Source organism: Eurosta solidaginis, chromosome X, assembly GCF_040869045.1.
Source record: "Eurosta solidaginis isolate ZX-2024a chromosome X, ASM4086904v1, whole genome shotgun sequence".
In the NCBI taxonomy this organism is placed as follows: Eukaryota; Metazoa; Arthropoda; class Insecta; order Diptera; family Tephritidae; genus Eurosta; species Eurosta solidaginis.
The window spans coordinates 118,650,268-118,676,598 of NC_090324.1; positions in this window are offsets into that span (position 1 = coordinate 118,650,268).

The following is a 26,331-nucleotide window of genomic DNA, read 5'->3' on the forward strand; positions in this document are numbered from 1 at the left end:
AGCCAATTGCTGAAGCAGTTCATCATTTTTGGCCTGCAAATCAACTACTTGATTTTGTTTTTCACTCAAGTCAGCAAAACGCGCCGCTGCCAATTCCAATTCTTGACGTGCGTGCGCCAAATCGGCTTTGATGGATTCGTGTGCATTTCGTAAATTATGCGATTCCATTTTACGTTCGGCATTTTCAACTTCTAGTGCTTTTCAAACTTGAAAAGGTTCGAAGATACGATTATTTGAAATTTGTTCGAGCTCTTCGCGTTGTTGTTCCAGTAGGCTAACCTGTTGTTTCAATTCTTCGTTGGCTTGATTGCAAGCATTCAACAAGCAAGTTAAATCATTCATACATTTATCCTTGTGTGGTGATTCGCTTTGTATGCATTGTAGTTGTGCAAACATATCTTGTGTACCAGCTTGTTTGTCATGCAAAAGTTTTGACTGAAATTGTTTGCGCTCTTGTGCGAATTTTTCATTAAGTACCTGCATTTCTTGACTAAATGCAATAATTTCTTGATCCTTGGATTGAAGAATTGAGGCACGCCTCAATCCGGCACAAAAGTGTTTGGAACTCCTCCATAGTATACTTATGGGAAGACGCGACCTTTTTGAAGTGGCTTTTGAAGCTCTTCACTCCCGCTTCCCACAGGCCGCCCATATGTGGAGCGGCGGCGGGAATAAAATGCCAATTTAATCCTTGTTGGCTGTACTTGGAGACTGGTTTGTCTCAGATTTCTGCCAGGAAGGCTTTGAATTCCGATCGTAGGGATCTGGAAGCTCCGACAAAGTTCGTACCATTGTCGGAGTAGATGTTCTTCGGACATCCTCTTCTCGCGATAAAACGCGAAAAGGCCGCGAGGAAGCATGGGGTACTAACGTCACTAGTGGCTTCTAAGTGGATGGCCTTAGTGGAGAAACAGACCAAAAGGCATACGTAGCCTTTAGACAGTCGGCATCACCTACCGCGGTAGCTTTTGATGTCGAAAGGCCCCGCAAAGTCTACCCCGGTATTGGTGAACGCGCGGGTAAAAGTAGTCCGTTCGCAGGGAAGGGTACCCATAAGTTGGGACTGTGCCTGCTTTCGGTGAATAATGCAGGTTTTGCAATTGTGGATGATGGCTCTGATCATGGTCTTGACATTCGGTATCCAGTATTGGGTTCGGATAAGATGGAGCATGAGCTGGTTCTCGCCATGAAGGGAGTCATGATGAGCCATCATAACTGTAAGGCGAGACAGCCTACAATTGTAAGGCAAGATGATCGGATGACGTTCATTGTATGACATGTCTTTTGAAGCCCCTAGCCGCCCCCCTGTTCTAATAATATCATCTTTGTCGGTATATGGGTTGAGTGACAGTATTTCACTCTTTCGATCGATAGGTTCCCTATTTTTCAATTTTAAATATTCTGTCCCGTAAAATTGTTTCTGGCAGACTCGTATTAATGCTTGAGTCGTTGCCTTAATCTCATCGGCTGAGATTATACATGACCTTTCGTGGAACATTGCTTTAGTTTTTGGGTGAGTTCGTTTAGAAAATCTCCTAACATAGGAAAGAACCTTTAAAGCCCTGGGTAAATTTGAAAAACGGTCGAGAATATCTACATGATCTACCCTTGTCGTGGCATATGTTTGTGCCCTCTTCTCCTCAACGGACGTTTTGTATTCGTTCTCTTGTGCTGGCCAGTGGGAATTGTCTTCTTGCAGCCAAAAAGGTCCCTGCCATCACAACGAATTGTTGACCAACTCTGATGCAAGTAGTCCTCTGCTTCCTAGATCCGCTGGATTAGATTCCGAGTCCACGTGAAGCCAGTCCTTGCTACCGACCATATCGATGATCTTAGTGATTCGGTGTGCGACGAAGGTTGACCAGGAACAGGGCGGATTTCTTATCCATGCGAGTACGATGGTTGAATCCGTCCAGAGGTGAACTTTTTCTGGCCCCAAATGAATGTTTCGGAATATTGATTCCATTATTTCTGCGAGTAGCACGGCGCCGCAAAGTTCTAAACGGGGTAGTGAGATGGTTTTCACTGGGGCTACTCGGGTTTTCGCTAAAAGTAAGTGTATGAAAACCTGATCGTCTCTTTTCACGCGCATGTAGATTGCTGCTGCATATGCCTTTTCCGATGCATCGCAAAAACCATGTATTTCGATTTCGTCCTCGGGCGTAAAATTTACCCATCGCGGTATCCTAATGTTATCTATTTCGTTATAGTGTTGGGTGAAATTTTCCCAACGTTCTAAGGTAGTTGGGGAGACAGGCTCGTCCCACCCGGTGCCCTCTAACCAAATATTCTGCATTAGTATTTTTGCCACTATTACCATTGGTGCAAGCCAGCCTAAAGGGTCGAAAAGTTTGGCTATAGCGGATAGGATTGCGCGTTTGGTGGTGTTCTCGCCATTCACTAAAAATCCTGCTGTAAAGTAAAACATGTCTGAGTGCGCGTTCCATCGTATTCCGAGTGCCTTCACCGAGCTAGCCTCTTCAAACGCTAGGAAGTCCTCGCTGAGCAAATCCGTTTTGGGGATGTCCTGAAGGATTTCCTCACAATTTGATGTCCACTTGCGCAATGGAAAGCCAGCTGAGTGTAATGCTTCGCGAATCTCGTTTCTTGCTCTGATGGTTGACGCTATTGTATGTCCTCCAGATAAAACGTCGTCGACATACATACTTTCTCGTAATATACCCGATGCTATTGGGTGCGTATTTTCTACATCATCAGCCAATTGTAGAAGTGACCGCATCGCGAGGTAGGGGGCGCAGTTTACACCAAATGTGACAGTCTTTAGTTCGTAAAGACTGATGGGTTCGTTGGGGGGACGTTCGATGGACAATTCTTTGAAATTTGGCGTGATTATCGGTCACCCAAATTTGCCTATACATCTTTTCTATGTCACTATTAAAGACAAAGCGGTACAGTCTCCAACGTAGAATTAAAATAAGCAAGTCTGCTTGGAGTACTGGACCTGGGTGAAGTATGTCGTTTAGACTAATGCCATTTGCTGTCGGACTTGACGCGTTGAAGACGACGCGCACTTTGGTAGTGGTACTTTCCGCTTTTACAACGGCGTGGTGGGGCAGGAAATAACTATCGGAATCGTCGGATAGAATATTGTTTTTGATTTTTCTCATATCTCCAAGCGTTTCGTATTCGGATAACACCCGAACATACTCTTTCCCTAAATCTTGGTTTTTCAGTAATCGCCCCTCATTTCTGAAGAATTGTGAACATGCGCGCTTTAGGGACGGTCCTAATTTAATATTCTCAGGGTAATCCTGCCTGAATGGTAGCGAAACTGTATACCTCCCATTTTCATCCCGTTTTGTCGTTTCCTTAAACAGTTGTTCACAATACCTTTCTTCTTCATTAAGTATTTTATTTTTGGGAACATTTTCTATCTCCCAGAAAGCTTTTAGTTGGTTGTCCAATGCAACCTCTTCGTTGGACTCGGTGCTTCGATGCGACCGGTTAGTATCCAACCGAACACTGTCTCTTGGGCCAAAAGTGTATTTAGTACATTCTTTTTCAGACCGCTCAGTATAATTTGGGGATATATGTCTCCTCCAAGTATGAGGTCTACGTCTTCGTTGATGTAGAACCTCTTGTCTGCCAACACCAAGTCTGGGAATGCCTGCATAGTCATGGCGTTGATATGGCAGGATGGAAGATTCCCAGTGAGTTTGGCTAGGACTAGAACGGGTGTAGTCAGGCTGAAGCAGGCATCCACTGGTGAACGTAATTCAATTTTGGATGCCTCTTTCACCTGAGCTGAGACCGCATTTGTGATGCCTGAAACTTGGGCATGCATTTGCCTCGCTGGCAAATTGATTCTGCGTTTCAGTCTTTCAGTTATAAAGGAACATTCAGACCCTGAATCAATTAATGCCCGCGCGGAGAAGTCGGTACCATTATGGTGAATGTGTACGCGAGCAGTTCCTAATAGCACACCTGTGCTGCAATTCGTATGACAGGATGTCACATTTTTGTTCCCGTTTGAACCTGGTTTTTCTGATTCCTGTCTCGCTAATGCCTGTCTAGAAGTAGAGGGCCTATTATCGTAGGAGTTTTGGGGCGGGTTGTAGGTGGTGGTTTTCTGTAGGGTATCCGCATGCAGGAGCGTATGGTGACGAGAGTGGCACGTATTGCAGTTGTAGGAACTGGTGCATCTGGTCACTGTGTGTCCTGGGGATAGACAATTCAGACAACCACTTGTAGATTTTATGAATTTAATCCTTTCTGGAGGGGTTAACTCGCAAAAGCGTGAACAGTTTCGTAATCTGTGCTCTGCGGACTTGCACATTTTACACATTGCCTTTGACGTCGGTCTGGATACCTTTGTTTGAAAGGCACCAAGTCTTTTCGTAGGGGGTTCTGTTGATTGTCGCGACGCGTTTAGTTTTTGCACTTTCGAAGTGGCATGCCCTGTAAAACCAGACACTGTTTCAAGTGTCTGAAACCGGAATTTATCCATATCCTCCCACTTGGATATGTCCATTTTATGATCTATACTTTGCTCCCATAGAGCCAACGTGCTCTCTGGTAGCTTGGTTGAGCAGAGATAAGTCAGGATTGCATCCCAATTGGAAGTGTCAATTTTGTGGCATTTGAGGGACGAAATACAGTTATTTATATCATTTTGCAGCTTCTTAATTGAACTGCCACACTCACTTTCTACCTTTTTTAAGTTAAATAAAATTTGTAGTTGTGTGTTAACTAAGATACGGTTGTTTTCGTATATTTCACACAAGTTCTTCCAGGCCATCTCGAAACCTTCATTTGTGAGAGGGCATTTTAACGATATCTTTTGCTTCGCCCTGCGTTTTGTTGTTGAGATGGAATAACTTTTCCACCACTTTCAAACTAGAATTGTTTATATATATTGCCGTGAACAGGTCGCGAAAAGTTGGACAAGACAGATAATCCCCTTTAAAAAGTCCGTGTCGCAAGCAGGGAGGCGAATTTTATGCGCATGAGGTTCTTGCTCAGGGTTGACGTTCTTTTCATCCTTCTTGTATTTTTCTGCCTCAGCAGATATAGACGCTGAACATCGCACGTAGATTGCGTATGCTGCCTTTTGCTTCTTTCTGATCGCCATAACGTCATCCGCTGACACCTCATCAGATCCCAATAGCGAATCAAACGCAGACTTTACCTTCTTCCACAAGAGCCGCAACTCTTCCTGCTGTATTGCAAGGGTGTGTTTGCTATGGTCGCTCTCCGGAATAAGGCTGTAATCTTTATCAAACTCTGCGATTGATTCTGCTAAACGGATGTAGGTTTCCATTGTTTTATTTACGTTTATTAACGAGAAAATTGCCGATTATAGAAATGGAACGCTAGAGTAAAAATACCTGCCCAGCCGTAAATAAACACTATTGAAATTCGAAGTTTATTATTTATTTTTGTTTATTGCAGACTTTTTGTCTTGGTAGCGACAACAACAGAGGTTTATTTTTTAAACTTTTTATCACAACAGCGACAGCAAAAAGGGTTTATTTTTGGACTTTTCTGTCTCAGTAGCAACAACAAAAGGGGTTTGTCTCATAGACTTTTGCCTCAGCAGTAATAACAGACAAGGGGACCACTCGCCACCTGCACAGTTTAATGGTTGAATTGTAAAAAAGAAAAGTGCGTGCGATATTGTTTTTCGGAATTGAAAAATAAGCGGAAAAAAGTGTAAAAACGTGTTTTAAGTGACGTGAGCGCCTGCTTAATTAAATTGTACTTAATTTTGTGTCTGTGATTTACAAATCAACAACAACAAAAAATGGTTAAATATCGTGAGGTTGTTTGAAAGTGAGGTTATGTTATCCTCTTCCTTGTGTTGTGTCTGGAAAACCTTACCACTGGTGTGGGGATAGACCAGATAATCACAAGGACCGAAATAAATGAAACACAAGTGATTTAAATTTTGAACCAAGGAATTAAACAATAGGCGCTCACAAAAATAAACTTCACTGTGTACACCTTTTTTGAACTCAATTCTTCGCGCACAATAGGTGTTTTTCTTTATTTTTAAATAACTAGCACTCGAAAAAAAAAGTGGAAAGAAATATAAACTTACTTCTTATGTTGTTTTTTGTCGATAAATTGATTGTGGCTGTGGCAAAACTTTGGCAAATTGTGCTGTGTTTCCGGTGGCTGCTAGTATCGTGTATTATATGCTCGCAATGAAAATCGGTGTTTTTCCTGGCTGCTGGGCAAATCCTTTGTGGCAATTCTTTGCAAAATTTGGTAGTAGGGAAATGTGCTGTGTTGTGGACTGTATATATATAAAGGTGCTTTGAGTTCTTGGTGAGGAGGACCAATGTTCGGCCTGGGTGCGTCTGAAACCGGCAGTGCGTAGGCGCACACGGGTCGATCTTGGAGTGGATGGTTCGCTCAAAAGAAATAAATAAGAACACAAAGAGGAATTTCCTCGTTATAATATAATATTTAATTTAGAGTGAAGGAAAATATACAGAGGATACAATATTACCTTTGCGTATAACTTGACGAAGGTGATCCTGGGCGATGTGAACTGCTTGGCGGTCGATCATAAAAGAGGCCGGTTGTGCCGTTGATGACAACCGCTAAGCCGCGAAAAAGTCCTCCGGTATTAAGGAGGGGAAGAGCCACACACACAACCACCCTTACGTATACGTGCATGGGTGCTGACAACCTGCACACACACACACGTGCATGTGTATGAAACGTATGCATGTGCATGCATTCACACAAATTCGGTGTGAGTGTGGGTGGCTGGAAATATTATTAAAACATTAGGGAGGGGCGCCGTCAATCAGGCAAAAGTTAGGCGTTGGGCCTAAACAGACAGCCATCTTGGAAGAACATAACTATGAGCTTATCTACAAGCCCGGTAAATCGAATGTAGTCGCAGACGCGCTATCAAGAATACCCGCCCAAATACTTTCGCTTACACCCACTACCCATAGTGATGAGAGTTCAGGACACAACCTAATACCCTGCACGGAGGTACCGATTAACGTGTTCAAAAACCAAATTTGTATCGAGCATTCAGAAACGCCATCTTACCATTTCAAAATAATCTTCCCAACTGTACACCGCCATACAGTTAACGAACCATTTTTCGACGAGCAAAAGATTATAGATTTCTTCAAAAGATACCTAAACCCATCCGTAATCAACGGAATCCACACCGACGGGAGGACTATGGGTATAATACAAAACGTCTATCCACAACACTTTAGCAACTATAAATGCAGGTACACCCAGAAGTTGGTGGAGGACATAACTAACGAACAAGAGCAGGAAAATATTATTTTGAAAGAACATCTAAGAGCACATAGGAACGCGACCGAAAATAAAATACAGATCATAGAGAAGAGTTATTTTCCCGGGATGATGAACAAAATCAAGCGACTGATAACAAACTGCAAGGTATGTAAAGAAAGCAAGTATGAAAGACACCCTAAAAACCAAAAATAGCAGCAACCCCATTGTTAACCTTCCCAGGACACACAGTCCATATAGACATCTTTCTAACCGAAGGGAAGAGAGTTATGACTGCACTGGATAAGTTCTCGAAATATGCAGTAACAAGAATGCTAAATAGTAGGGTCATAGAGGATGTAAGGAGACCCTTAAGGGATATAATATTTTCCTTCGGCGTCCCGAAGATAATAGTGATGGATAATGAACCATCGTTAAATTCCATTTCAATGAAGTTTATGATGGAAGAAGAATTAGGTATCGAAGTTTATACTACTCCCCCATATAAAAGCCCGGCTAACGGCCAAGTGGAAAGATTCCACTCCACCCTAAGTGAGATAATGCGCTGTGTGAAAGATAATGGGGGATATCGAAACTTTGAGGAACTTTTAGAAAGAGCAGTATCCGAGTACAATCATACCATTCACTCAGTTACACAGAAAAGACCGGTCGACATATTATTCGGAAGAAATATGAACTTCACGCCCGGAGACATAGAAAAAACAAGATACGAGAATTTGCAAAAGTTAACACAAAAACAAAATAAGGATATTGAATTCCATAATAAAGGTAAACAAACGCTCAAATCCTACTTGCCAGGACAAGTCATATTTGTAAAAAAAAAATAGGAGGTTAGGAACAAAACTAAGCAAATTATATAGTAGGGAAATAGTTAAAGAAGACAGGAACAGCACGGTAGTAACCGAGAGAGGACAAATCGTCCATAAAAGTAGGATACGGAATTAAATACTATAAAATTTTCTTTTTTCAGATTCTTTTTACCACTATGCCTCGCAGAGGTACAGATATTAGACTATTCGAACTCCAAATTAATCACAATAGAAGAAGGAACGGCTAGACTACAGACAGGACAATTTAGGATAATACACGAAATAAACATGGACAAATATACAGAAATTCTGGAACATATAGAAACAACGACAAAAGCAGAAAAATTCTACAGAAATCCGAATTACCCTTTTATATCCCTCCTAATATCCCAAGTGAAGGCCCATATTAATAATCTAAGGATAGAAAAAAGATCAAAAAGGTCACTCAATTTTTTGCGCAGTGCATGGAAATGGATTGCGGGAAGTCCAGACCATGAAATAGTTCTGAACAAAATAAATAACGTTTTAGAAAACAACAACAATCAAGTCCTCATTAATAAACTTACAGTAGAAAAAGTTAATGAAATCACAAATATTACAAACCATATTATGAAGGACATGCAAAACGACAAGAGTAAAGAAATAGATGCATTTTTAGAATTAAAATACAAGTTAGAAATAATGAAAGAGGAAGTCGTGAACATCGCTTACGCGATACATTGGGCAAAGGCCAATATAGTAAATTCATATATTTTGTCGACCGAAGAAATTGATATTGCTAAAAAATCTTTGATAAGGATAATATCCCATTCGTAAATTTAGACGAAGCGCTAGAATTTTCGGAAATTAAAATAGCGACCAATGCAAGACAATCATCTATATTATAAGTTTACCAACAACAGAGAATCAAATTTGCCAAACTATCGATATCAGAGCAGTAAAGAAAGATAATAAAATTAACAAAATAAATTTCAATTCAATCCTTAGCTGCGAAAAAACTATGTATGGAATAAAAAGAAATTGTAAACAATATAACGCACTACAAATATGCTCGAAAGACGATTTGCTAGATTTAGGTAATGATTATTGTATTAGCAATCTTTTAACGAGCCGTTTGCCAAACTGCACCGTCACAAACAGTCAACACATTCCAGACTTTGAGGAGCTGTCACCTGGAGTTATATTCCTAAACGACTTCAGGGGCTATGTCCTAATAAACGAAGATTCTACAACTCTAAACGGAACCTTTGTCATTCACTTTAATAACGCTACAATCCAAATAAACGGGAAGAAATTTTTCAATGCGGAAAAATCAACAAACAAACTCCTACCTGCGATACTCCAACCAATATCACTATCACACAGAAACGAAGAAATACTTTCTCTAGAAATGTTAAAACAGCTAAACATCAACAATATAAAAGAGATTAGCCTCACAGAATCGTCATACCGGCTTAAATATGCCACAAACATCAGTCTTATGATCATAATTGTAATCGTCACCATATTTGTTACCACGGCACATATTTATATAATATAAAAAAACAAATATTCAGACACATAATACTCCAGACATAACAAACTGACAAAATTGCTGAAGCCGCAACACATACAAAGCAAACCGTGTGAACAGTAAGCGGTAAATGGAAACCAAATTAAAATAAACAAACTCACCTGTGGGAAGCGCGTGATCAGCAGTTTTCACTTTCATCGCGGTAACGCAAACGTAGGTTAGATTGTAAGAATTATTATTGTGTAAATTCAGATATAAGTTTGCATTCAATAAAGGAGCACGTCTCCCGTGAAAAAAATATATTTTTTTAGAGTTTCCAATTTTTAAAAGTTTAACTTATATATATATTTTCGCAATTTTAGCCCTATTTTAACAGCTAGAAGCTTCAAATTTCACCGAATGCTTACGTATATAGCATATATTGTTGTCTGAAAAAATCATAGAGATCGGTTGTATATATAGTATATATCCCATACAACCGATTGTTCAGATAAGATACTTTTCGCAATTTCTACCCCATTTTAACAGCTATAAGCTTCAGATTTCACCGATTGCTTACGTATATAGTATATATTGTTGTGTCAAAAAATCGTAGAGATCGGTGATATATATAATATATATATGATGGTATATATATATTTTTTTTTGCGATTTCGGCCCCATTTTAACAGCTAGAATCTTCAAAATTCACCGAATGCTTACGTATGTAGCATATATTGTTGTCTGAAAAAATCATAGAGATCGGTTGTATATATAGTATATATTTCATACAACCGATTGTTCAGATAAGAAACATTTTGCAATTTCTACCCCATTTTAACAGCTAGAAGCTTCAAATTTCACCGATTGCTTACGTATATAGTATATATTGTTGTGTCAAAAAATCGTAGAGATCGGTAATATATATAATATATATATGATGGTATATATATTTTTTTTTTGGCGATTTTGGCCCCATTTTAACAGCTAGAAGCTTCAAATTTCACCGAATGCTTACGTATGTAGCATATATTGATGTCTGAAAAATCATTGAGGTCGGTGGTATATATATTATATACTTCATATAAACTGTCATTTTTGCCCCCTTTTTACGGCTAGAAGCTTCAAAGTTCATCAAATTTCATCAAATAGTTACGTTTACGTCATATATTTTTGAAATACGTCATTCGTAGTCATAGTTTTTACATGCATACCACAAAAAACGTGAAGCTTTGCATCCTCACACAAAGTACCTACCTATTTTTATACCTTTCATGAAAATGAAATGGTACATTAATTTCATCACGAAACCCAAAATTGTAAGTCCATAAAGGAAAATATATAGACCCACCATTAAGTATACCGAAATAATCAGAATGAAGAGCTGAGTTGATTTAGCCATGTCCGTCTGTCCGTCTGTCTGTTTGTATGCAAACTAGTCCCTTAGAGATATCTTGATAAAATTTGGTGAATGGGTGTATTTGGGTGTCCGATTAGACATTTGTCGGAACCGGTCGGATCGGACCACTATAGAATATATCCTCCATACAACCGATTTTTCAGCAAAAGAGGATTTTTGTCATATCTTACTCAATTTAACAAATTGAATCTTCAAACTTCACCATATAATTTCTTTTATTGCACGTATTGTTGCCTGAAAAAATTGATGAGATCGGTCGTATATATAGTATATATCCCCCACAACCGATTGTTCAGATAAGAAACTTTTCGTAATTACTGCCCTATTTTAAGAGCTAGAGGCTTCAAATTTTAACGAATGCTTACGTATATAGCATATATTGTTGTCTGAAAAAATCATAAAGATCGGTGGTATATATAGTATATATAAGTTATCTCCCGTCTCGTGGGAGATGTAAAAAAATTAAAGGTGCGGAGGAACTCACTGTCCTCCGATACTTGTGAAATGAAAGAAAGAACGATTTCAGATTAACGTCACAACTTCTTTATTCGTGCCACTTGCACGCTAATTAACTACTGCCCTCAACATACGTTGTAACTTACGTAAATAATTTCTTAGATTAACTAAAATGTTTACATTGCAGTTCCCATGCTTTACCCAGAACTGCTCGCTTGTTTAAACAGGAAATGCTTAGCGTGCGATTCCCATAACTAATGTAAGGTGACCTGATCGATGGTTGCGCGTGTGCCGCGTCAGCGACTTTATTCTGTTGAACTAAATAAGTCACATGCTTAGCAACGTGATCGTAGGGTGTGCCGTATTATGGTACCTATGCGTGTAACTCCTCCCCCTTTAAAGATCTGCGTCTCGTAGATCAAATGTCGAAAAGCGTGAGGGGGAGAAATTTTGTAAGGAGTGATTGCGGCCTTCTGGTGATGATTTAGTACTGACGCTTGTGACTGGCAGGCTAGGATCTGAGCGATAAAATGCAGGTGCAGATTTGCCTTTGGGGGTCCTATTTATGCTAATATTTCCCGTCCAATGCGTTGGAATTTGAACCGGTAGAAGGTCTTCTTTGTGTAACATCTCCACAGTGTTCCGGCAATAAGGGCTATTGCGCAAATCGAGATAGCTTCTGTAACGATAGAAAAATTGATTTTTTCATTGACATAGCCTAGATACTTAACATTCTCCATTGTGATGTCGTGGATGTACTCCAAGTTGACTTTCATGGTATGGTTTTTTATGTTAGAAAGTACGGCTGGGAGGGCGTGTGCGGTAACAGCTTCATTGCTGGAAAATTCCTGATCGCCAATCTTGATTGACTCGTTGTTGAATTGAATTACGTATGTGCCATTAATAGTAATTGTGGCATTGTTGCTCCTTATTATGCCCTGGTAGTTTGAAATGAAAATTGTGTTTTCGTTTACCAGCTCTATACGGGATCCGTTTCGTCTAATAAATTGACAACTAGCAGCCCCACCTTTTAAGAGTCGTGGCAGGCAGCTGTTTTCTTCCAGCGCAATCAAGGACTCGGAGCTGCATACTGTGGATGAGCCGATAACAATGCAATCCTTCGTCAACCCGTATGTCTCCTCTTGATTGACCAGCATTCTGTCGAACGGTAAGTCCACTTGTTTACCAGCGTAGATTCCAGCGCGGGTAATCAGAAGATTGTATTTACTGGCCGTCACTTTCGGCATCGATAGGACGTAAAGTAGAAGTGTCCCGTTTGTGAGGACCGATGGTTGGCCATATTCGATTGCCTCAATTACATTCTGGTATGGGAGGGTTTCTGTTTCGGATAGGATTTGGTTCACTTCGTCTATGTCTAGCAAGTTGGTATTAACAATTCCTCGCTTTGCCAATTGACATGCTCGCACAAATTCATTGACCTCTTCACGAATGAGGACAATGTTGCGAAGTGCGCTTTGCTCGAATTCGATTCCTTCTGTTTCCTTTACTACGTAGTTGGTGCGGTTCACCACTTCTTCAATTCGTTTCAATACTTCTTCGGTGGTTGTGAATAGCTTTCTATTGACCTTATATTGATGGTTGTTGTTCATTATTATCTCGTTTTGGCTGTGGAGGATGTTATTCCAATCTGTTGCGTCAGGCGATCCTGCCAGCGTTTTCCATGCTGACCCAATCCAGTCAATGGATCGGGTGACTCTAGTCTTGCTTGTGCTTCCCATCAACTCTTCGAGTCGTTCGAGTGTTTGGTTGATGTAGTGCTGGGCTAAGAGTTGCTCGTCGGTTCGTTTGATTAGATTACTTGCTAATTTATCCATTTGAGTCACCATCGTGGTGTACTTTTGTAGGTTGATGACGTGTATGAGTTTGAATGAGCCCCCTATGATCCACCCATCCCCGCTTTGGATGGTTATTATTGGGGCCTTGTAGTTGAATATGTGTAGTGCGCTGATGGCTGATGCCAGCAGTGGGAATCTGCAACGCAAGATGTTAATTCTAATTTAATGTAGTTAGTAGTTGTTATGTTCTAAGTACTAAGTTACGGTTATCTATTTAATAAAAAAGAAAAAAATGTTATTGATAGTAGGAAAGTATTATTAGTAAGCGGAATTCTTAAGATTAGATTGATTATCATTAAACTAGCGTTACTGTTTTAGTTTAGGATTTTCGCCTTTCTAGCGATGTTAATTTGTTAATGTGTCGGTGGTTTACAAATTATGATTAGTGGGGAAGATTAAAATAAAATTTAAAAATTTTGCTTTATACTCTTATTACAAAGGGTTTCAAAAATAAAAAGGGAACAAAAAATTAGGAAAATTAAAATGGTGAAAAATTTTTGTTGTCTTTTTTCTTGTATCCTTTTTCATTGGATTAATATTTAAATTTTATTTTTATTTGTTTTTGTTAAAAAAAAATTTGTTTAATTTTTGCTTAGCGGATTAGGCGCATAAGCTTAAGTTTTTGTTTTTTTTTTTTCTTCCATTTTTTTTTTTTTTTTTTTTTTTTGGAGAAGTAAATATTCATTTGCTTTGCGGATTAGGCGCATAAGCTCAAATTTTTCTTTTTCATCTACGGATTAGGCGCAGAGGATGAAATAAATATTTGCTTAGCGGATTAGGCGCATAAGCTCAAATTTTTTCCTGTTTTATCTACGGATTAGGCGCAGAGAATTAAATAAATATTTGCTTAGCGGATTGGGCGCATAAGCTCAAATTTTTTCTGTTTCATCTACGGATTAGGCGCAGAGAATTAAATAAATATTTGCTTAGCGGATTAGGCGCATAAGCTCAAATTTTTTCTGTTTCATCTACGGATTAGGCGCAGAGAATTAAATAAATATTTGCTTAGCGGATTAGGCGCATAAGCTCAAATTTTTATACTCAGTTGAGCAGAGCTCACAGAGTATATTAAGTTTGATTGGATAACGGTTGGTTGTACATATATAAAGGAATCGAGATAGATATAGACTTCCATATATCAAAATAATCAGGATCGAAAAAAAATTTGATTGAGCCATGTCCGTCCGTCCGTCCGTCCGTCCGTTAACACGATAACTTGAGTAAATTTTGAGGTATCTTGATGAAATTTGGTATGTAGGTTCCTGAGCACTTATCTCAGATCGCTATTTAAAATGAACGATATCGGACTATAACCACGCCCACTTTTTCGATACCGAAAATTTCGAAAAACCAAAAAAGTGCGATAATTCATTACAAAAGACCGATTAAGCGACGAAACTTGGTAGATGAGTTGAACTTATGACGCAGAATAGAAAATTAGTAAAATTTTCGACAATGGGCGTGGCACCGCCCACTTTTAAAAGAAGGTAATTTAAAACTTTTGCAAGATTTAATTTGGCAGTTGTTGAAGATATCATGATGAAATTTGTCAGGAACGTTACTACTATTACTATATGTACGCTTAATAAAAATTAGCAAAATCGGGGAGGGACACACACCCACTTTTAAAAAAAAATTTTTTTAAAGTAAAATTTTTACAAAAAATTTAATATCTTTACAGTATATAAGTAAATTATGTCAACATTCAACTCCAGTAATGATATGGTGCAACAAAATACAAAAATAAAAGAAAATTTCAAAATGGGCGTGGCTCCGCCCTTTTTCATTTAATTTGTCTAGGATACTTTTAACGCCATAAGTCGAACAAAAATTAACCAATCCTTTTGAAATTTGGTAGGGGAGTAGATTTTACGACTATAACTGTTTTCTGTGAAAATGGGCGAAATCGGTTGATGCCACGCCCAGTTTTTATACACAGTCGTCCGTCCGTCCGTCCGTCTGCCCGTTAACACGATAACTTGAGTAAATTTTGAGATATCTTCATGCAATTTGGTATATATGTTCCTGGGCACTCATCTCAGATTGCTGTTTAAAATGAACGATATCGGACAATAACCACGCCCAATTTTTCGATATCGAAAATTTCGAAAAATCAAAAAAATGCGATAATTCATTACCAAATACGCATTAAGCGATGAAACTTGGTAGGTGAGTTGAGCTTATGACGCAGAATAGAAAACTAGTAAAATTTTGGCCATTGGGCGTGGCACCGCCCACTTTTAAATGAAGGTAATTTAGAAGTTTTGCAAGCTGTAATTTGGCAGTCGTTAAAGATATCATGATGAAATTTGGCAGGAACATTACCCTTGTTACTTTATGTCTGCTTAATAAAAATTAGCAAAATCGGAGAACGACCACGCCCACTTTTTAAAAAAAAATTTTTTTAAATTCAAATTTTAAAAGAAGAGTTAATATCTTTACAGCATATAAGTAAATTATGCCAACATTCAACTCCAGTAATGATGTGTTGCAACAAATTACAAAAATAAAAGAAAATTTCAAAATGGGCGTGGCTCCGCCCTTTTTCATTTAATTTGTCTAGGATGCTTTTAATTCCATAAGTCGAACAAAAATTAACCAATCCTTGTGAAATTTGGTAGAGGCTTGGCTCCTAGGACGATAACTGTTTTCTGTGAAAAAGGGCGAAATCGGTTGAAGCCACGCCCAGTTTTTATACACAGTCCACCGTCTGTACTTCCGCTCGGCCGTTAACACAATAACTTGAGCAAAAATCGATATATCTTTACTAAACTTAGCACACGTACTTATCTGAACTCACTTTATCTCGATATAAAAAATGGCCGAAATCCGTATGGCGAAAACCATAACCACGCCCACTTTATCGATATCGAAAATTACGAAAAATAAAAAAATGCCATAATTCTATACCAAATACGAAAAAAGGGATGAAACATTGTAACTGGATTGGTTTATTGACGCAAAATATAACTTTGGAAAAAACTTTGTAAAATGGGTGTGACACCTACCATATTAAGTAGAAGAAAATGAAAAAGTTCTACAAGGCGAAATCAACAGCCCTTGGAATCTTGGCAGAAATACTGTTAGTGGTATTCCATATATAAATAAATTAGCAGTACCCGACAGATGATTTTCTGGATCACCTGGTCCACATTTTGGTCGATATCCCGAGAACGCCTTCACATATACATCTAAGGGCCACTCGATTTTAAAACCCTCATTAATACCTTTAATTTGATATCCATATCGTACAAACACATTCTAGAGTCACCCCTGGCCCACCCTAATGGCGATATCTCGAAAAGGCGTCCACCTATAGACCTAATGCACACTCCCTATTAAAATGCTCAGTAACACCTTTCGTTTGATACCCATATCGTACAAACATTCTTGAGTCACCCCTGGCCCACCCTAATAGCGATATCTCGAAAAGGCGTCCACCTATAGACCTAATGCCCACTCCCTATTAAAATGCTCAGTAACACCTTTCGTTTGATACCCATATCGTACAAACATTCTAGAGTCACCCCTGGCCCACCCTAATGGCGGTATCTCGAAAAGGCGTCCACCTATAGACCTAATGTCCACTCCCTCTTAAAATGCTCAGTAACACCTCTCGTTTGATACCCATATCGTACAAACATTCTAGAGTCACCCCTGGCCCACCCTAATGGCGATATCTCGAAAAGGCGTCCACCTATAGACCTAATGTCCACTCCCTCTTAAAATGCTCAATAACACCTTTCGTTTCATACTCATATCGTTCAAACATTCTAGAGTCACCCCTGGCCCACCCTAATGGCGATATCTCGAAAAGGCGTCCACCTATAGACCTAATGCCCACTCTCTCTTGAAATGCTCAGTAACACCTTTCGTTTGATACCCATATCGTACAAACATTCTAGAGTCACCCTTGGTCCACCTTTATGGCGATATCTCGAAAAGGCGTCCACCTATTGAACTGAGGATTACTCCCTTTTAAAATTCTCATTACCACCTTTCATTTGATACCCATATCGTACAAACACATTCTAGAGTCACCTCTGGCCCACCCTAATGGCGATATCTCGAAAAGGCGTCCACCTATAGACCTAATGCCCACTTCCTCTTAAAAGGCTCAGTAACACCTTTCGTTTGATACCCATATCGTACAAACATTCTAGAGTCACCCCTGGCCCACCCTAATGGCGATTTCTCGAAAAGGCGTCCACCTATAGACCTAATGCCCACTCCCTCTTAAAATGCTCAGTAACACCTTTCGTTTGATACCCATATCGTACAAACACATTCTAGAGTCACCCCTGCCCACCCTAATGACGATATCTCGAAAAGGCGTCCACCTATAGACCTCATGCCCACTCCCTCTTAAAATGCTCAGTAACACCTTTCGTTTGATACCCATATCGTACACACATTCTAGAGTCACCCTTGGTCCACCTTTATGGCGATATCTCGAAAAGGCGTCCACCTATAGAACTAAGGATTACTCCCTTTTAAAATACTCATTACCATCTTTCATTTGATACCCATATCATACAAACACATTCTAGAGTCACCCCTGGCCCACCCTAATGGCGACATTTCGAAAAGGCGTCCACCTATAGACCTAATGCCCACTCCCTCTTAAAATGCTCAGTAACACTTTTCGTTTGATACCCATATCGCACAAACATTCTAGAGTCACCCCTGGCCCACCCTAATGGCGATATCTCGAAAAGGCGTCCACCTATAGACCTAATGCCCACTCCCTCTTAAAATGCTCAGTAAAACCTTTCATTTGACTCCCATATCGTACAAACACATTCTAGAGACACCCCTGGTCCACCTTTATGGCGATATCTCGAAACGGCGTCGACCTATGGAACTAAGGATCACTCCTTTTCAAAATACTCAGTAACAGCTTTCATTCGATACCCATATAGTACAAACATATTCTAGAGTCACCACTGGTCAACCTTTATGGCGATTTCTCGAAAAGGCGTTCACCTATAGAACTAAAGCCCATTCCCTTTTAAAATACTCATTACCACCTTTCATTTGATACCCATATCGTACAAACACATTCTAGAGTCACCCCTAGTCCACCTTAATGGCGATATCTCGAAAAGGCGTCCACCGATAGACCTAAGGCCCACTCCCTCTTAAAATGCTCAGTAACACCTTTCATTTGATACCCATATCGTACAAACAAATTCTAGAGTCAGCCCTGGTCCACCTTTATGGCGATATCCCTAAATGGCGTCCATCAATAGAACTATGACCTACTCTCTCTTAAAATACTCTTTAATACCTTCCATTTGATACACATGTCATACAACCACATTCCAGGGTTACCCTAGGTCCATTTTCCTACATGGTGATTTCCCTTATTTTGTCTCCATAGCTCTCAACTGAGTATGTAATGTTCGGTTACACCCGAACTTAGCCTTCCTTACTTGTTCTTTTTTCTCCTGGACCAGAGGTGTTAACATTTCTCGAACCAGCTATGGGGAGATCGCCAGAATCCCGTTTGGAAGTAGTGTAGCCATTTGTCAAATTCGATGGCACTACGAGCCTACTAAGGCACGATTTGTCCCACTTACAAGCCCGCCCTTGTTAGATAAACTCCCTCTTGGTGCCAGATCTTTTATAATTTCTTTTCATGTTTTTTGTATGTTTGTTTGTTTTATTGTGTGGGGGCAGTTTGTCCCCTTCTTTTTATATTTTTAATGTGGAGTTTATGAATTTTTTTCCCACTAAGTGTGGTGACTGAAACTTTATTGTCTTTTGAAACGATTTCTTTCTTGTATAGAGGTTTTTGCTTCCCCTTTATTTGCTTATCCTTCACGTATATGACGTCATTATCGTCATAACGCTCCGGTAGCATCCTTTTTTTATTGTGTCTTTTTATCTGAGCCATTTGCTTTTCCCTCAATAGTGCTTTAATTTGGCTATTCATTTTTCTGCTCTGGTCAAGGAGTTCTTGGAAGTTGGAGGCTTGTGACCGATTAAAAAATATGTCTGTTGGTCTTTTGTTCGTTACCGAGTGGACTGAATTATTATAGCGATCTACAGCTATGATAACAAGTTCCTTGGTCCTGAGGGCTTCAGTCTCCGCCTTTAGGCATCTAAAAATTTCAAGTAACGTAGAGTGAAATCTCTCGATTTGGCCGTTCACCTCGCTCCTCTGAGTTGGGGTGCGGTAAAGCTGAATTCCTAGAGATTATAACAAGCTTTGTATAACAGGGCTAATCAATCCGCGTTCGTTATCAGTGACTAAAATTCTAGGGGTGGTGAAATAGTGCAGAAGTTTCACTATTTTTTGCCTAAGGTGCAGGGTTCCTTTGTTTCTGATGTGAAAAAGCTTTGCGAATTTAGAAAATTTATCGATGCAACTTAAAAATTTTTCCCCTTGAATTTCGAATATATCTAAGTGAAGGATCTCGCATGGTCGCGATGGGATTGGTGTAGCCTGTAATTCTGGCCTATGGGGGTGCCTGTCGTACTTACTGAGTCTACACGTCTCACAAGCCAGTACATATTTCCTAATTTGACTGCTCATCTTGGGAAAATAGCAACGCTCAAGAAGTTGTTTCCTATTCTCCGTGGCATTACGGTGAGCCCTCTTGTGCTCCTTTGCTATTGCTTCACACACACTATCTGGATTTCTTAAGTCCTCCACAAGGGTTTGCGCTATTCGTACCTTGTAGTTGGTAAAATGGTCTAAATAAACTCTCTGTAATAGACCTAACTGATCTTCCGGTATTTTGATACCATTGATGACATTTGGGCTCAGTTTTTCTTTCAAGATGCTAATTAGTTCGTTTTCACTAATGTTTTCTATCCCTACGTAGTGGCGTGAGTGTCCAGGGTGCGGTTCTTCGTAGATTTGAAGTCTGCCCCCGAACACAATTTGGTTTCTGAAAACATTTAGTGGTACTTCCACGAAGGGGATCAGGTCTGTGTTATCCTCTTCTGCGCTATGGACTGTATCGGTATCTGATCCCATTGTTGCATTGTGACTACCGACCTCGGATGTGGGCGGCATTGAATCCGTCAATTGGTTTACTTGGGTTTTTAGACGAGAAAGGGCATCAGCCACGACGTTAGATTTTCCGGGTTTGTAGATGAGTTCATAATTGTACTCTTCGATCCGGGCTTTCCATCGCTTCAGCTTAGCATTGTAGTTGCGATTGCTGAGGGAGAAAGTTAGTGGTTGGTGGTCGGTGAATATACGTATTTTCCTGGCACCATACAAGTAATTTCGCAGATTGTCTAACGCCCAAACGATGGCGAGCATCTCTTTTTCATTTGTAGCGTACCCTTCCTCTGTGGTTGTTAAGCTTCTCGATATAAACGCAATTGGCTTGTCTTTACCATCATAGTCCTGCGACAATACCGCACCAATAGCGTAGTCTGAGGCGTCTGTTGTTCAGTTAAAGGTTTTTTCGAAGTTGGGAAGTGTTAGGGCTTCTGAGGTTGTCAACATTTCCTTAAGGTCATCGAATGCCCTAAGGGCGTCCCTGTCTAGTGATATTGGCACTTTTTTGGACTGCGTAGCCTTAACTTGTGCGTGTTCACCCCTTGTGAGGTTAGTGAGCGGTTTCGCGATTTTGGCGTAGTCCCGAATAAATTTTCTATAGTAAGAAGTTAAACCTAAAAAACTTTTGAGCTCTTTTAGATTTGAGGGTCGCAACAGATTTCTTATCGAATTTATTTTCTTAGGATCTGGCAGGATTCCTTCGGAGGTTACTATATAACCCAGAAATTCAACGCTTCTTTTTAAAAACTGTGTGTTTTTGAGGTTAACTTTGAGTCCCGCGTCTAGTAGTCTAAAAAGAATTGTTTCGATGTCCTCCAAATGGGTGGCCTCGTCCTTGCTGAAGATAATTATATCGTCGATATATACAAAACAAATTCGACCTATAAATTCTTTGAGGACATCGTCTATCATTCTTTGGAAGATAGAGGGCGCATTCTTTAGCCCGAAAGGAAGTCGCAGGAATTCATATTTTCCATTCATGGTGGAAAATGCCGTTTGAGGGATGTCACACTTTTTCATTGGGATTTGATGGAATCCTGACGTTAAATCCAGTGTGGTAAAATATTTGGCTTCGCCAAGGCTGGCAATAGTCCCGTTGATGTCCGGGATGGGATATGTATCGGGAATCGTTACGGCCAAAAGCAGATCATCGACATATATGACTACTAACAGTATGTCACTGCCCTCGCTTCGCACATAGTAACAAGGATCGAACTTCGTTGCATGTAACCCAATTTCATTAAGTGTTTGGGATAATTTATGATACCACATTAAACCTGACTGACGCAGGCCATACAACGCCTTATTTAATAAGCATACAGGTTTCTTGTTTTGCCCTAATAATTTTTGCCATTCACGGGCTGTGCGCTTTATTTCATTACTATGATGTGTGAGGCCCTTTAAACCAACAGGGTCCCCTTGCTGTATCTTCTTTAGTACGCCCTCGAGTTCATCTGGTACGCTCATATAAACGCCTTCATCCAGTTCTCCGTTCAGATACGCTGTAACCACATCCATCTGATGGATTTCCAGACCGAGTTCAGCTGCCAACGCTGTAAAAAGGCGAACTAGAGGTGGAGCGAACAACTGGAGATGATGTTTCGTGATAATCTTCGCCTGGACGTTGAGCGTAGCCCTTTGCTACTAACCGAACCTTTTTCAGATTCGTAGAAAAAACGATCTTTGTACGAAAAACGAATTTATTACCAATTACCTTTCTATTGATCGGTTGATCAACTATTTTCCATGTTTTGTTTTTCATATATGCAATAAATTCATCTTCAAGCGGTTTCAACCACGCACTAGCATCGTCCGATTCCAATGCATCTGCAAGTGTAAGTGGATCTTCACTTGCAATATTTGCTGAGTTTTCATCACATTCGAAGAAATCATCGGAATCACCGATATCCTCTTCTGAAACGGCATATTCACCCGGTTGTTTGTATACCTTTCGTGGTCTGCCACGTTGACCAGTGTAAACATAAGTAGGCCGTGCCGCATTGAGGTTTCGTTTCAACTTCTTCAGCTTCAGGTAATACTACCAATTCTTCATTTTCGACGTTACGTTTTTCATTTTCCGCATTTTTATTCTCAAGTAAAATTTCAATTTTATTTTCGTCTTTATTATAGTCTTCAATGTTATCGTCAAAACCGTTGTTATCAATAAATTTTACGTCGCGGCTTATTATAACTCGCTTTTTAGTTTATGGGTATAATCGATATGCTTTCGATTCATTGGAATACCCGACAAATATACATAGTTCCGCGCGCGATTCAAATTTTCCTTTTGCAGGATTTTAATTAAGTACATATGCTTTTGTACCGAAAACTTTCATATGCGCCACTGTCGGATTTTTATTTGTCAACACGCGATATGATACTTCAGTTGTTGTTTTTTGATACAACGATTGCGTATATAACACGCCGTATTTATAGCCTCTGCCCAAAATGAAGCCGGTGCACTCGATCGCTTCATCATACAGCGAGCCATTTCAACAAGCGTTCTATTTTTACGCTCAGCCATACCGTTTTGCTGCGGGGTATATGGAGTCGTAAGTCGACGTCTTATTCCGTGTTCGCGCAAAAAATTATCAAAATCTCTATTGCAGTACTCGCGTCCGTTGTCTGATTGCAACGCTTTAATTGCAAACATGCTTTTCACTGGCACAAATTTCACAATCTGATAACTTTTCATTTTGATTGAAATTTGGACCATACACTACACTCTCTTTGGCCATTGATTTAAGATAACGTTCATTAACATGACCCATTTTGTAATGCCAGAAATCAATATTAATTTTCGTATTTGCCAAATGTACAAAGTTCTTTGGAGTTTTAAGATAATATAAATTACCTTTCTCCCTGCTTCTAATACTATGTTATTAGCACTGTCTCTAATAGTGGCACCGATCTGAGCGAATTTCACAGTGTACCCTTTGTCGGTAATTTTTGATACCGAAAGTAAATTTGTACGCAAATCTTTTACATGTAAAACATTTTCCATGTCTACGTTTATTTGTTTACCGCGTACTTCTGCTTTCATGCATATTTTACCGATACCATTTATTTTCGTCGACGCGCTGTTTGCTAAATTTAATTCTTCATTCATTTCGTTTAAGCTTTAGTAATTATTTGCTTGCGCACTCATATGCGATGTGCAACCACTATCTAAGCACCATTTCATTTTTCTTACAGGTGCCATCATCGCTTTTTCTTCTGTGTTCAAATTTACATTTTGTTATCTTTTCTTTTTCGCCACTTAATCGCGCATTTTGTTTTTGTTTGCAATTTCTAGCGAAGTGACCCGGCTTACCACATTTAAAGCACTTCTTTATTTGTTTTTGATTTTCGAAATTTGGCTTTGAGTGGTTTTGTTTTCTTTTTGCATACAGAGCACCATCTTCACTTGTCTCTTCTTTTGATTTACGTGATTCGTACTCTTCTAAAATTTTTACGCGAAGTATTTCTGGCTTCGGTAATTCATCACGCGTTTCAAGTGCACATCTGAATGTCTCATACGATGGTGGTAAGCTATACAACAACAAAATGGCAAGCAGCTCATCACCAATGCAAACACCTATTTCTTTCAATTTTGCGACCGCGTCGAAAAATTCATTTAAATGATCACGTACTTTATCTTGCTCTGACATGCGGACAACGCTACACGTTTTAGCAATGTAGCTTTCCTAGCTGGCCCTTTTTATTGGAGCGTCGATTCCAATTTTAACCACATTTCACGAGAATTTGTGCACTCTGAAATGAGCCTCAGATGATGAAATTGCAAGCGTTATGTCTGCCGATGCCTTTTGATCTGCAGTTTTCCATTCTGACACCTTTGTTTCACCTGTCGGGCATACATCATTTTTAATTAAAACTGCACGCATTTGCAATTTCCACGAGTCATAGTTCTCCGCGTTTAGCGGCTCTACAACACTTGCCATTGTAGCTTTTACTAATTTTCTTTTAATTTCACGGAAAAAGTTTATTTAACCGAATACTTTATCGTTTTTTACTTTACCCAACCGCTGGGCCCATAACCTAAAGTTCCGAGGATATTGAATGCTACAAAACGACTGACTTTTATTCAATTTTGGTAAACGTCACAGAGTTATGTATATAAAATGAGAATGAGAAAAAATGACATACGTGCATATGTTACAGAGTTGTATTTCATTGTAATAAATTTCATAAATAGTACGAACTGCTTCGCCTCTCCAACATATAGCATATATTGTTGTCTGCAAACAATCATAGATATCGGTGGTATATATATTATATACTTAATATAAACTGTCATTTTTGCTCCTTTTTTACGGCTAGAAGCTTCAAAATTCATAAAATTTCATCAAAATAGTTACGTTTACGTCATATACGTGATACGTAGTCATAGTTTTTACATGCAGACCACAAAAAACGTGAAGCTTTGCATCCTCACACAAAGTACCTACCTATTTTTTATTTTATATTTATGTTAAAAATCGTTTAGATATGTTCAAATTTCACCAAACTCTTACGTGTAGAGCATATATTTTTGTCTGAAAAAATCATAGAGACCGGTGGTATATATAGTATATATCTCATACAACTGATTGTTCAGATAAAAAACTTTGCGCAATTTCTTCCCCATTTTAACAGCTAGAAGCTTAAAATTTCACCAAATGCTTACGTGTATATCATATATTGTTGTCTGAAAAAATCATTGCGATCGGTGGTATATATAGTATATATCTCATATAACCGATTGTTCAGATAAGAAACTTTTCGCAATTTCTGCCCCATTTTAACAGCTACAAGCTTCAAATTTCACCAACTGCTTACGTATATAGCATATATTGTTGTCTGAAAAAATCATAGAGATCGGTGGTATATATATTATATACCCCATATAAACTGTAATTTTTGCCCATTTTTTACGGCTAGAAGCTTCAAAATTCATCAAATTTCATCAAATAGTTACGTTTACGTCATATATTGTTGAAATACGTGATTCGTATTTATAGTTTTTACACGCAGACCACAAAAACCCTGAAACTTTGCATCCTCACACAAAGTACCTACCTGTTTTTATACCTTTCATGAAAATGAAATGGTATATTAATTTCGTCACGAAACCCAAAATTGTAAGTCCTTAAAGGAAAATAGATAGACCCACCATTAAGTATACCGAAATAATCAGGATGAAGAGCTGAGTTCATTTAGCCATGTCTGTCTGTCCGTCTGTTTGTATGCAAACTAGTCTCTCAATTTTAGAGATATCTTGATAAAATTTGGTGAGCGGGTGTATTTCTGTGTCCGATTAGACGTTTGTCGGAACCGGCCGGATCGGACCACTATAGCATATATCCTCCATACAACCGATTTTTCAGAAAAAGAGGATTTTGGTCATATCTTATTCAATTTAACAGATTGAAGCTTCAATCTTCACCATATAATTTCGTATATTGCACATATTGTTGCCTGAAAAAATTGATGAGATCGGTCGTATATATAATATATGTCCCCCACAACCGATTGTCCAGATAAGAAACTTTTCGTAATTACTGCCCTATTTTAAGAGCTAGATGCTTCAAATTTCAACGAATGGTTACGAATATAGCATATATTGTTGTCTGCAAAAATCATAAAGATCGGTGGCATATATAGTATATATATGGTGGTATATATAGTATATATATATATAGTATATATATATTTTTTCGCAATTTTAGCGTGCTCCGCCTATCACACCGTATGCCCTGGGTTCAACTCCCGAGCAAAGCAACATCAAAATTTTAGAAATAAGATTTTTCAATTAGAAGAAAATTTTTCTAAGCGGGGTCGCCCCTCGGCAGTGTCTGGCAAGCGCTCCGATTGTATTTCTGCCATGAAAAGCTCTCAGTGAAAACTCATCTGCCTTGCATATGCCGTTCGGAGTCGGCATAAAACATGTAGGTCCCGTCCGGCCAATTTGTAGGGAAAAATCAAGAGGAGCACGACGCAAATTGGAAGAGAAGCTCGGCCTTAGATCTCTTAGGAGGTTATCGCGC